General features: G+C 43.6%; 1 protein-coding gene across 1 annotated transcript in view; it reads left to right on the forward strand.

The window, feature by feature from the left end:
- Nucleotides 1–2,862: 2,862 nt before the first annotated feature.
- The window catches only part of nexmifb (neurite extension and migration factor b), a 192,646-nt gene continuing 183,181 nt past the window's right edge, over nucleotides 2,863–12,327 (forward strand). The window contains exon 1 of the mRNA XM_052022420.1: nucleotides 2,863–3,430. The gene's annotated coding sequence lies outside the window, so the exon portion shown is untranslated. The remainder of the gene's footprint in view (nucleotides 3,431–12,327) is intronic.

Consider the following 12,327-nt stretch of genomic DNA (forward strand, 5'->3'; position numbering starts at 1 on the left):
TGTTGTTCTATTATTTCAAGACGGAAACAGGGATAGTCCTAGTAACTATAGACCAGTGAGTTTCGTGTCAGTGGTAGGGAAGTTACTGGAGAGGGTTCTTGGGGATAGGATTTATGAGCATTTGGAAAACCATAGCCTAATTAGGGGCATTCAGTATGGCTTTGTGCAGGGCAAGTCGTGCCTCACTAGCTTGATTGAGTTTTTTTTGATGAGGTGACGAGGGTGATTGATGAAGGTAGGGCTGTGGATGTTGTCTATGTGGATTTTAGTAAGGCGCTTGACAAGGTCCTTCATGGGAGGCACACCCAGAAGATTAAGGTGCATGGGATTCACAGTGAACTGGCCATTTGGATTCAGAACTGGTTTGCCCGTAGAAGACAGGGTAGTGGTCGATGGGAAATACTCCAGCTAGAGGTTTGTGACTAGTGGTGTTCCTCAGGGATCTATACTGGGACCTCTGCTGCTTGTGATGTGTATAAATGACCTGGATGAAAATGTACATGGGTGGCTTAGTAAGTTTGTAGATGATACGAAGATTGGTGGTGTTCTGGATAGTGTAAAGGACTGGCAAAGGACACAGTGGGATATAGATCAGTTGCAGATATGGGCAGAGAAATGGCAGATGGAGTTCAACCCGGTCAAATGTGAAGTGTTGCACCTTGGGAGATAAAATGTAAAGGGACAGTACACTGTTAATGGCAAGACCCTTAGCTTGAGATCTTGCTTGATGAGCTTGGGGTCCAAGTTCATAGCTCCCTGAAAGTGGCTACACAGGTTGATAGGGTGGTAAAGAAGGCATATGGCATGTTTGTCTTCATTTGTCAAAGCACTGAGTTCAAGAGTCAGGAAGTTATGCTGCAGCTTTATAAAACTTTAGTTAGGCCACATCTGGAGTATTGCATTCCGTTCTGGTCGCCCCATTATAGGAAGGGTGTTAAGGCTTTGGAGAGGTGCAGAAGAGGTTTACCAAGATGCTGCCTGGATTAGAGGGCATGTACTATGAGGATAGGTTGGACAAACTTGGGTTGTTCTCTCTGGAGCGACAGAGGCTGAGGGGAGATCTGATAGAGGTTTATAAGATTATGAGAGGCATAGATAGAGTAGACAGTCAGTATCTTTTCCCCAGGGTTGAAATGTCCAATACCAGAGGGCACACATGGGGGTAAGTTCAAAGGAGATATGCGGGGCAATTTTTTTTACACAGAGAGTGGTAGGTGACTGGAATGCGCTGCCTGGGGTGGGGGTGGAGGCAAATACGATAGGGGTGTTCAAGAAGCTCTTAGGCACATGAATGTGAGGGAAATGGTAGGATATGGACATTGTGTAGGCAGAAGGGACTCGTTTAGTTGGGCATTTTATTACTAATGTAATTGGTCTGGCACAACATCATGGGCCGAAGGGCCTGTTCCTGTGCTGTACTGTTCTATGTCCTTAGAGGTAGGTAGATTCTTGATAAGCAAGGGAGTGGCAGGTTACCAGGGATAGGTGGGAGTTGAGGTTACAGCCAAGAGATTTTTGAATGGCAGAGCAGGCTGCAAATGTCTGCCACCTGCCTCCAATTTGGTTGGTTGCCTCCTCTCCCCCTCCTCTGCAACTTTAAACATGTCTAACTTCTAATTCCCTCATCTCGATGACTGTTGGCCTGAAACATTAACTCTGTTTCTCTATCTACACAGTTCTGGTTGCCACACTATATGAAGGATGTGATAGTGCTGGAGAGAGTGCAGGAAGGGATTCACTGGGACCTTGCCTAGATTGGAGGACTTTAGTTATGGGTGAGATTGGATAGCCCGAACTTGTTTTCCCAAGAGTGAAGGAGGCTGGGTGGTGACCTGATAGATGTATAAAAGAGTCACTACATAGGATAGATAGTCAAAATCATATTCCTATAGCAGTGGTATGAAAAACAAAAGGGCAGAGTCTTAAGGCACCAGGTATGAGATTTAAAGGGGATCTTAGGGGTAGGTTTTTTTTAAAACACAGAATAGTTTGCCTGCATTGGAAGGCATTGCCTGAGGAAGCGGTGGAACCAGGTACATTTACTACACTTAACAGACATTTAGACAGACACTTGAATAGGCAAGGCATAGAAAGGGAAGGTCATAATGCAGGCAAATGGATAAAAAGGTCGCCACGGACGTGATGGGCCGAACGGCCTGTTTCTGTGCTGTGACTTGGCATTTCCAATTTGTTTTTATTTCTTTCACTCTGAGAGTCTGCCACTTTATTTTATGCAAGTTTGTTCTGTTTTATAAATCCACCCTTTGTAATGAATACAAACGTTGGCCCTTTGTTTTTCAGCTGCACACTCAAAACATAAACTTCTAAGCGGTCTGCCTGGTATATGCATATTTTCTACCTTTTATTGTTGGCTGAGGTAGTCAGTGGCTGCGGTTTTATTTTGCAATATTTAAAAAGAATTATATATAAATAAACTTCACTGCAGAATTCGGGAAATGCAACGAAAAAACATCACGGAAGGACGGGAGGTAATGAAAACAGCCAGAACTTGAGAGTGAAACTCACCTGCAAGCAGGTCAGGTACGTGCGAGGGGAGAAGTCGAAGCCGGGGCGCGCACGTACGCGCGCGCGATTGCAATGGACCCCCTGCAGACGCCGCGCGCGCGCACCCCGTGCACAATGGGGGGGGGAGAGAGAGAGAGAGAGCGCGTGCACTGTGCACAATGGGAGAGCGCGCGTGCACCGTGGGGTCCAGTGGAGGAGGGCGCGCGCGCGGTGCAGTGCGCGGGATGGGGGTGGTTTGGCGGCGGAGGGGTCGCGCGCGCGTATGCACGCACGCGGGCGCGAGCGGGTCGGGTGCGCGCGCCCTGGGTTTCGGGAGCAGCAGCGCAGCGCTGGAAACAATGGCACGGGGCTGCATCTGATGTCCAACGGGAGGGGACGGGAAGGGAAGTGAGGGCGGCACATCCCTCCGCAGGACAGGGGGACACCTCAGCGGCAGAGACACCCCCCTCCCCCAAACTCCAGCCATCGTCTACCTCCCCTCCCCACCAGACCCAACGTTAGAACCAAAAGCGAAGGCAATGGATTAAACAGTATCTTTGAAAAAGATTTACAAATCGTTACTCCCTCCTTCCCACCCCTCACCCTCGCTATCCCCCCCCCCCTCTCTATTCCGTGTCTTGGCGCTGTGCAGAGGGAAAGATGTAAGAAAGGAAGGAGGGGTGTGTGTGTGTGTGTGTGTGTGAGAAAGGAAAAGGGGGTGGGGGTGAGGTTTGGGAAAAGCCTTGGCTGCATCCGAGAGAGAGGCGCGACACCTGCACTGGCAAGAAGCAGAGAATTGTGGAGCTTGGACAGTGCCACGGGCCTTGCCCTCTTGACAGACCAGCCCCCTCCCCACCCCCTCCTCCCCCACCCCCTCCCCTGACTCTGCACCCTGCCAGTGGCAATGCTGCATTCGGATCTACAGGTATGGCAGCTCTCTTCTATCTAGCTCTCAGCGGTTCCTATGTTTGACCTCCCCTCCCCCGTCTCCCCAACCCCCCTCCCTCCCGTTCCCTCCCTCTCCCTCTCCCCCCCTCTCCCTCTCCCCCCCTCTCCCTCTCCCCTTTCCTCTCCCCTTCTGCATTTAACATTGTAGCAATCTTTGTTAAAGCGAGTGGATCAGAAGGTGTACGTTCAGGCCTGCGAGTGAGTGTGTAAAGATGCCAATTGTAGCATTTTGAGAGTGTTTGAAAACCGCATGAAGGGTGCTTTGCCTGCACGTTAAAATGCAGCAGATTTCCCTGTCGAAAAGCTCCCCGTTTATGAGCGATTAATTTGCAACTGCAGCGTGTGTGTGTGTTACGTTTGCATTAGTTGTGTAGTGGATGGCCTATAGCAGGCAAGAATGGGGTGATAGAAAGGGGGGAAAAGGGGAAACATTGGAGCATATTCTCCAGCAAATTGGTGGTGTAGTCTGTAATGGAGTTTTAATGTGAGATCTGGGAATAGACAATAAATCTGCATATGACTGATTTATTAGGCCATTAATGAATTTCAGTTTGATAAGAAAATGTTTTCAGAAATAGTGACAGCCATTCTAATTAAATTAAAAACAACCCATTGTATTTTTTTTGCTATCTTATTTCTATTGCTGCAGGTTGGGGGAGGGGAGAACTCAAGAATGACAGGTTACTGTAGTTGCATAAAAGGTCCACAAAATCCTGTAAGTGTTTTTTTAATGTATGGTATGGCAGTCATTAATTTTAAGATCTAGGAGAGATCATAGTGGTCTGCAGTTGGGGACAAAGGCCAAAAATATTGTAGATTTATGAACTGGAACCCTTTAATTTTGCATGGAGTCACACCAGATGTTGAGGGGTTGTTCACTATATCATAGAAACATAGATAGAAACATAGAAAAACTACAGCACAATCCAGGCCCTTTGGCCCACAAAGCTGTGCTGAACATGTCCCTACCCTAGAAATTACTAGGCTTACCCATAACCCTTTATTTTATTCAGCTCCATGTACCTATCTAACAGTTTCTTGAAAGACCCAATCATATCCTTCGGAAATGCAGTAATTTTTATCCTTAATAAATCCATAGCTTCTATTAAAAGAAATACTATTCTAGCACTGACTTTCCACAGAGTATGGATGTTGAAGTAGTACTTTTCTTGGAGCACAATAAGATATAATGGTTGTTTTTTTCTGCTTGCATTCTAATTACATCTACTGCGATTAACAGCATGTTTGGAAAGGAATAGAGGAATTGTGGAAAAAATCTATTTTATAAAAGATTTTACTTTGAACTTTTTACTCGATTCATTATATCTATTATGCTGTCAACATTTGTAAGGCACACCTTGATTTTTAAACTTGTTCTTTAAAGCTTAAAAGTTTCATCACTTCAAATGAAGAAATAGCTGTGGACTAGATTGTTTTGTCGAAAAAGCCTCTATGAAATCGTAATTTGATCAGATTTACTTGCTATGTGCTTAGTAATGTCATTTGGACAATTATTAAAATCTGGAGATAGTAGATTGAGTGTATTTAATTTTAATTTTGATTGCATTTGGTCAAAATACCTGTTGAAGATTACAAGTTGTATCAAGTGCTTTGAATAGAAAATAAAGCACAGTGTGGTCCAGTGATTATAGTAATGGCAGGAATGTTCATAAGGAAGGGGCAAGCAGCGGAACAATCCCCTCACCCCCACTAATGTTGATTTAATGTGTAATGTATTGAAATGACTTGTATATTTGAAAGTTGTCAGATCAAATTCCTGTGTATGCTCTTGCAGCAACATCTTGCATGAGTTTTTTTTTAAATTCTATTTATACAATATATCTGCATTATGAAAAGCTGTTTGAGGTTTATTCTGCTTTTAAAATTTGCTTAAGCCAGTTCTTTATTTGTGGTTTATTTTGTGATGTGGCCCCTTGGGATTCAGTAGAACCTTGGGGTTTGAGAGGTGCTTGTGTTGTGGAACTCTGTAGTAAGTAGCCGTAATAGGGGAAGCCAGGACACACGAGTTTGAGGAAGGAAGACCAACCACTAGAAGGTGGGATGAAGCGTAAATCTGCTGCGTTGCATTCACTGTTAATTTTATTCTGCGTCAAGCAAGTTTAAATGTGCATTGTCTAAAAACTGTAGTGTTTGGGAATGAGCCATTCACTATCATTTTGTTCTGGGGCTTGCTTAACTTTTTTTGTGGAACTTTGACATGAAAGTGTAAATGAAAAAAAACACTTTTGTCACTTCCCTCCTCCCTCAGCCCCCAATCTCTTCTGATATATTGATTCTTTCCTTGAAATTTTCATGTGTAACTGGTGCTCTCTGGCTCCCTGATGAAGTGGCCATTCTTCAAGTGGTACATTGTGAAGGGCACTGTCGGACGTTTTAGCTGCAGAAGGCTTCAATTAACAATCAGTGGTGATCTACTGAAGCAATATAGCTCTGTCCAGTGCTGAGTATGTTTCATTGCTTGTAGGATCTTACACCATGGATGGGCCATCTTTGAACAATGGGAAGATCAACACTTGTTGCCTGTTTTGGCCACTGCCTGCAGTCACAGATAAAAGTATCCCTATTTTGCCTTGTCAGCTGTTGACTACCTAGCTTGGTTGCTGGATCTGTAGAAGGTTGAGAAGTGGGAATATCTTGCATGATTTAATTTTGAGAGCAGTGTTTCTTAAGTTATGTCCATAAGGGCCCCTGCAAGTATTTACACAATTCCAAGAGCAGCTGTAAGTATGGACCCTCACCATCATTTCTAGAGAGCATTCTTCATTATATTCATGTACAAGGATTGTTGTCTAACACAAATGTGGAATGGAGGATTCAAGAAAGACTGTGTGCTTGAAGTACATGGTATTAGCAAGAGATGGAGACCCAAAGACCTCATGAAATTCCTGGAGTTTCCCTTGTGTATCCCCTCTGATCTGTGAAACTCGGGTTCCTCTGGGGGCTGAGGAGACATAGTGATGTGTGTGAGTGGCCATAGGAGGTAGAGGGTGGTCTTAGCCTCTCACCAGTAATCAAATATTTTAATTAAAATGTTATTTGTGTGAGAGAACTGGACAGCAAGTGTATGTGAGCTTGCTTGTTATCTGTGTGGAAGCTGCACACAGCTGATTGACATCTAATGTATTAAGCCACGCTGGTTTGTAACCAAACAACTATAGACATGTTGCTCTGGGCTAATACTAGAAGAGCAGGTAAGATTCATTCATTTGTTCCTCTTATTTCTTTTCCTCCCCAACCCCTCTTATATTTTCTATGTTAGGATGTAGAAATGAGAAAATAAAATTCCGTTGTCTTGCACAACTTTTACACCATCCACTTTGTCCTCGGAGCACTTAGTAAAATAAGGGTACCATTTGTTCTGAATTTATTCAGAGTTAATATTTTGTATTGTAGGGAGAAAGCTGGTCTGTGGGACTGTCCTTTTAAAGATTCAGCATAAGCCCTCTTTCAGTACTTGAAGATTCTATATTTAAATTGGGAATAAACTGCCACCAAAAAGAAGACGCTTCAGAGGTTTCAGAAGGGTAAATACTCCAGAATTGTCCAGATGATGCAACCAGCAAGACAGCTGGGACGTAGTGTAAGGAACTTTTGTCTTTCTGCTTTGCGAGCTATTTCACACATGGCTGTCCTAAATGACAAATGTTTGCCTTTGAAAATGAAGAATATACTCTGTGTACCAATGCATTTCCAACATCCCTGTGGATGACTAAGTGCATGTAATTACAAGGTTTATTGGATAATGTTCCAGTGTGAGACCCTGGTTAATTTTCTCTCTGCCTAACCTAGAGGCATCAGGACCACTGTAAATGAATGCAGCTAACTTAGCAAAGAGCAGGGATTGAACCTGGGAGACTGCATGGCTCAACTAGTCACTGGGCGAACTCACTGACTCATCAAGTTATCATACAGGAAATATTGCTTTATCCTTCTGGGGAGAATAAAAGCTGCATAGCTATGGGGGGAGAGTAGGAGCATGGGATTAATAACTGAGCCAGTACAGGGTGTGTTGGGCTGAAGGTGGTCCTCCTGTGATCTGTGATTCTAATTCAAAGAAAGCTGGGCCATTGTGATCTATGAGCCCATCTGTGTTATCCTCAGCTGTGCTGTAGGTGTGTGATGACAGCATGGAAGTGGCACTTTTGCTTTGATTTGCCCTCAATTATAGGACCTCAGACTCTAGTCTACTCCTCCCCAGAACATTGCAACTGCTATAACGATCCTAGTGGAAGAAGATTAAACCTGTTTTCCACTTTTCATTCCCCAGCAATACAAATGGACGTCCCAAAGAGTATGCAAGAAGTGATTATCCTGCATTTATTTCTAACCATCATACAGTATTGCTAGCTGTATTAAAAAACTACTTTACACTCAAAGATAATTTGTTGTTATTTTTTCTTTGATCACCCTGTGGATTCCTACATGCTGCATTGTTGCTGGCATCTTTTGAGAATGTTTTATTTGATAAGTAGCATTATTGTTCCACCTTTTTTCTAATTCTAGAATGACAATTTCACATCTGGGACATTCAAGTTCAACTATGACCATTATTCTTTGGCAGTTTTTTTCCCCCACACCCATTGACCCAACTTCACAGAGAAGTGAAATTCTCAATGCATTTTAGTTTAGGGACAGGTGAATGGGTAGAAAGGCTTCTGGGGCCCATGGAATGATCTTTATGAAGTGTTGAACTTGTGTTAATGACAGCTGCAGAAAAATGAATGACCAAGGCTGTGTGTGAAGATCTGTGCTAGGAAGCATTGCATAAAAGACTATCTTATACCATTAAAACAACACAGAAGGAGGCCATTGGGTCTATGCTGGCTCCCAAGGGGAGCAATTCCATTAGTTCCCTCTCCTTATTTCCCACTGCCTCTACAATTCATTCTCTCTTTCAACACCTCTTTGATTCTTTTTGCCATTTATCTACACTAAAGGGTAACTTCCAGTAGCTAATTACACTGGCACATTTTTGGCATGTGGAAGGAAACCCAAGTGGATACAAAGAGAACATGCAAACACAACACAGGCAGTACCCAAGATTAGGATCGAACCCAAGTCCCTTCCTTGCCTTTTCAGCATGTTTCTCCAACCTGTCTCTCCCACTAAATAGATCTGACTCTCACTGCTTTTAAACTACAATTCATCCTTATAACTTAACCCAGCTCAGCACATTGACTGCTGGAACCTTCATCCTTGCTTCTGTTACCTCAAGGTGGGTTCATTCCATGCTCCTTGCTTTCAGAGTAAATCAGTTACACCAGAATTTCTTAAGAAAAAATGTTAATCTAATGCCACACTCGTCTTAGTCATTTTGAAACATTCTAGGAAATTCTGGGCCATAATGTTTTCAACTAAACAACATTGAAATTCTCAGATTAAAAACTATCATTTTGCTTCTGATTATTATTCTTATATTGACACAGTCCTTCTTCTCCATGGAACCAGTTTACATACAGATTTTTGATCACATGGAGCAAACTATCATGCTTTTAATTTCTCATAAAGTGTGTCTTAGTTATAGCGTCATTGTAAAGTGCTCTAGTATCTATTCAAAAAGACACTTGCTTGTTCAGTAATAAATCCGTTTGGTCTCACGTCAAATACTATTTCAGGATTTATTTTTAGGTGCTATTTAGGATCTGTGTTGGACTAATAAATCTAAAACAAAGCTGTATATTCTAGAATGCTGGTGTAAATGTGATTGAGAGATAAAGGCATATAATGTGACCATCACTGCTTCTGTGCAGTTTGTGGAATGCCAGATGTAATGTAGGTGAAATACAGTGAATGGAAAAGCTCTGCAAAATTTGTTCAATAAGATTAACAAATTCAAGGAAAGAAAACTGCAAGTTTTTTTCTCTAAAGATGCTTAACAAATTCAGTGAAAGGTCTCTAATGTCCAGTAACCACACCCGCCTCTGTTCTCTCCCCTCCCCCCACCCCCCTTGTTTTCCCTTATCTCTCTAGTCCCTTCACCCCCTTCTCTTCCCCTCCCCCACCCTCATGACGTGCCCGTCACCCACATCTTCCTCCCTCTGGTTCCCCACCTCCTTCCCTTTATTCCATTGTCTACTGTCCTCTCCCATCAGATTCCATCTTTAGCCCTTTGCCTCTTCCACCTATCACCTCCTAGCTTCTCACATCATTCCCACTTCCTCCCCTCCCCTCCCCTCCCCAACCTACCTATCTTCTTCCCCCCACCCCCCCCCCCCCCGTCACCTGGATTCACCCATCACCTGCCAGCTCTTGCTCCTCCTCCTTCCCCCACCCTTTTATTCTGGCCTCTGCCCTCTTTCTTTCCAGTCCTGATGAAGTGTCTCGGCCCGAAACGTCGACTGTCCATTTCCCTCCATAGTTGCTGCTTGACCTGCTGAGTTTCTTCAGCATTTTGTGTGTGTGTTGCTAAAGAACTGGGTTAAACACTTTTATAATATCTTCAGTGGCAACACTCACTGAAAGAGTAAACTCGCATTTCCGTGGTTCCCAACACAACCTCAAGTTTTCTACAACCTACTTAGTTCAGAAGTGCAGTCTCAATTGCTTCTGTGCCAATTTGTGCCCTGCCTACAAACAGTGGAATGATGATTGCCCAGTCTATTTTGGTGGTGTTGCTTGAAAACTTAAAATTACCCATGATTTCAGAAGAAAGGAAGGATCAGAAGGAATTCAGAAGATTTCAGAAGGATCAAGAAAGTGAGTTCCAGGGAACCAGCATCTGGCCTGCTTACCTTGCCAAGATATCCATGTAGCTGCTCTAGTTAAGGTTCTGGTCAGTGGTGATTATCAGTGGTTCAAAATAGGGCACTCAGCAATGATGGCTCCCTCTGTGATGGCAATGCTGTTGATGTTTGAGAGGGCTGGGTAGGTTGGCGTGTGGTTGGTGAACATGCTCTAATTTATTTATCTTACCTGATAATAGTGCAAATGCTATTTGGTCTGTACATGCCTGGACATTGTCCAAATCCTTCTGTAGGCTACTTTACTATTAAAGTTGTGAATGAAGTTGAGCATTGGAATCAGTATACATGTCCATCCTTGCCTTGTGATGAGGAAGAGGACATTGATGAAGTGGTTGAAGATGGGGGTTCAACCAACAATGCTTCTTGTGGGACTCTTTCAGTCATTCCCTATGTCTGTGGTAGTTGGCTTTAGATGAACATCTTTTATATCAGCTATGACTGAGACAAAAGAGTAGTCAGGTTATGGACTGTATCTGGATTACAGAAGAGGAGGTGCTGGCTCTCTTGAGATGAACTAAAGTCGATAAATCCCCAGGGCCTGACAAAGTATCCCCTCAGACCTTGTGGGAGGCTGGTGCAGAAATTGCAGGGGCCCTGGCAGAGATATTTAAAACGTCCTTAGCCACGGGTGAGGTGCCGGAGGACTGGAGGGTAGCTAATGTTGTTCCGTTGTTCAAGAAAGGCTCTAAGAATAAGCCGGGAAATTATAGGCCAGTGAGCCTGACATCAGTCATTGTTAAATTATTGGAAGGTATTCTAAGGGACAAGATATATAAGTATTTGGATAGACAGGGCCTGATTAGGAATAGTCAACATGGCTTCGTGCACGGTAGGTCATGTCAAACCAATCTTAGAGTTTTTCAAGGAGGTTACCAAGGTGGTTGATGAGGGAAAAGTGGTAGACGTTGTCCACATGGACTTTAGCAAGGCCTTTGACAAAGTCCCACATGGGAGGCTGTTCCAGAAGCTTAAGTCGCTTGGCATTCAGAATGAGGTAGCCAATTGGGTTCAACGTTGGCTTAGCGGGAAAGCCAGAGAGTGGTAGTAGATGGTTGTCTCTCTGACTGGAGGCCTGTGACTAGTGGTGTGCCGTAGGGATCAGTGTTGGGTCCTACCATCAGGGAGGAGGTATAGGAGGCTGAAGACCCACACTCAACGTTTCAGGAACAGCTTCTTCCCCTCCACCATCAAATTTCTGAATGGTCCATGAACACTACCTTGTTATTCCTCTTTTGCACTATTTAGTTTTATAACTTATAGTAATTTTTAAGTCTTTGTCTTGCACTGTACTGCTGGCACAAAACAAATTTCACGACATGTGATTTTTTAAAAAAAACTGATTCTACTTTATCTATATTAATGATTTAGATGATAATGTGGTAAACTGGATCGGCAAATTTGTGGCTGACACCAAGATTGGGGCTGTAGTGGACAGCGAGGAAGGCTATCAAAGCTTGCAGCATGATTTTGACCAGCTAGGAAAATGGGCTGAAAAATGGCAGATGGAGTTTAATGCAGACTAAGTGTGACGTGTTGCACTTTGGGAGGACAAACCAGGGTAGGACTTGTACAGTGAATGGTGAGTTCTGAGGTGTGCGGTAGAACAGAGGGACCTGGCAATACAGACCCATAGTTCCTTGAAAGTGGTGTCACAGGTCGATCGGGTCGTAAAGAGAGCTTTTGGCACTTTGGCCTTCATAAATCAGGGCATTGAGTACAGGAGTTAGGATGTTATGTTGAAGTTGTACAAGACATTGGTGAGGCCAAATTTAGAGTATTGTGTGCAGTTCTGGTCACCTACCTAGAGAAAAGATATCAATAACCTTGAAAGACTGCAGAGAAAATTAACAAGGATGTTGCTGGGACTTGAGGACCTGAGTTATAGGGAAAGGTTGAATAGGTTAGGACTCTATTCCCTGGAGTGCAGGAGAATGAGGGGAGATCATATAGAGGTATACAAAATTATGAAGGGTATAGATAGGGTGAATGCATGCAGGCTTTTTCTTCCAAGGTTGGGTGAGACTAGAACTGAAGAACATAGGTTTAGAGTGAAAGGTGAAATATATAAGTGGAATCTGAGGGAAACTTCTTCACTCAGAGGTTGGTGCAA

The sequence above is a fragment of the Pristis pectinata genome, chromosome 8, assembly GCF_009764475.1.
Source record: "Pristis pectinata isolate sPriPec2 chromosome 8, sPriPec2.1.pri, whole genome shotgun sequence".
Lineage (NCBI taxonomy): Eukaryota > Metazoa > Chordata > Chondrichthyes > Rhinopristiformes > Pristidae > Pristis > Pristis pectinata.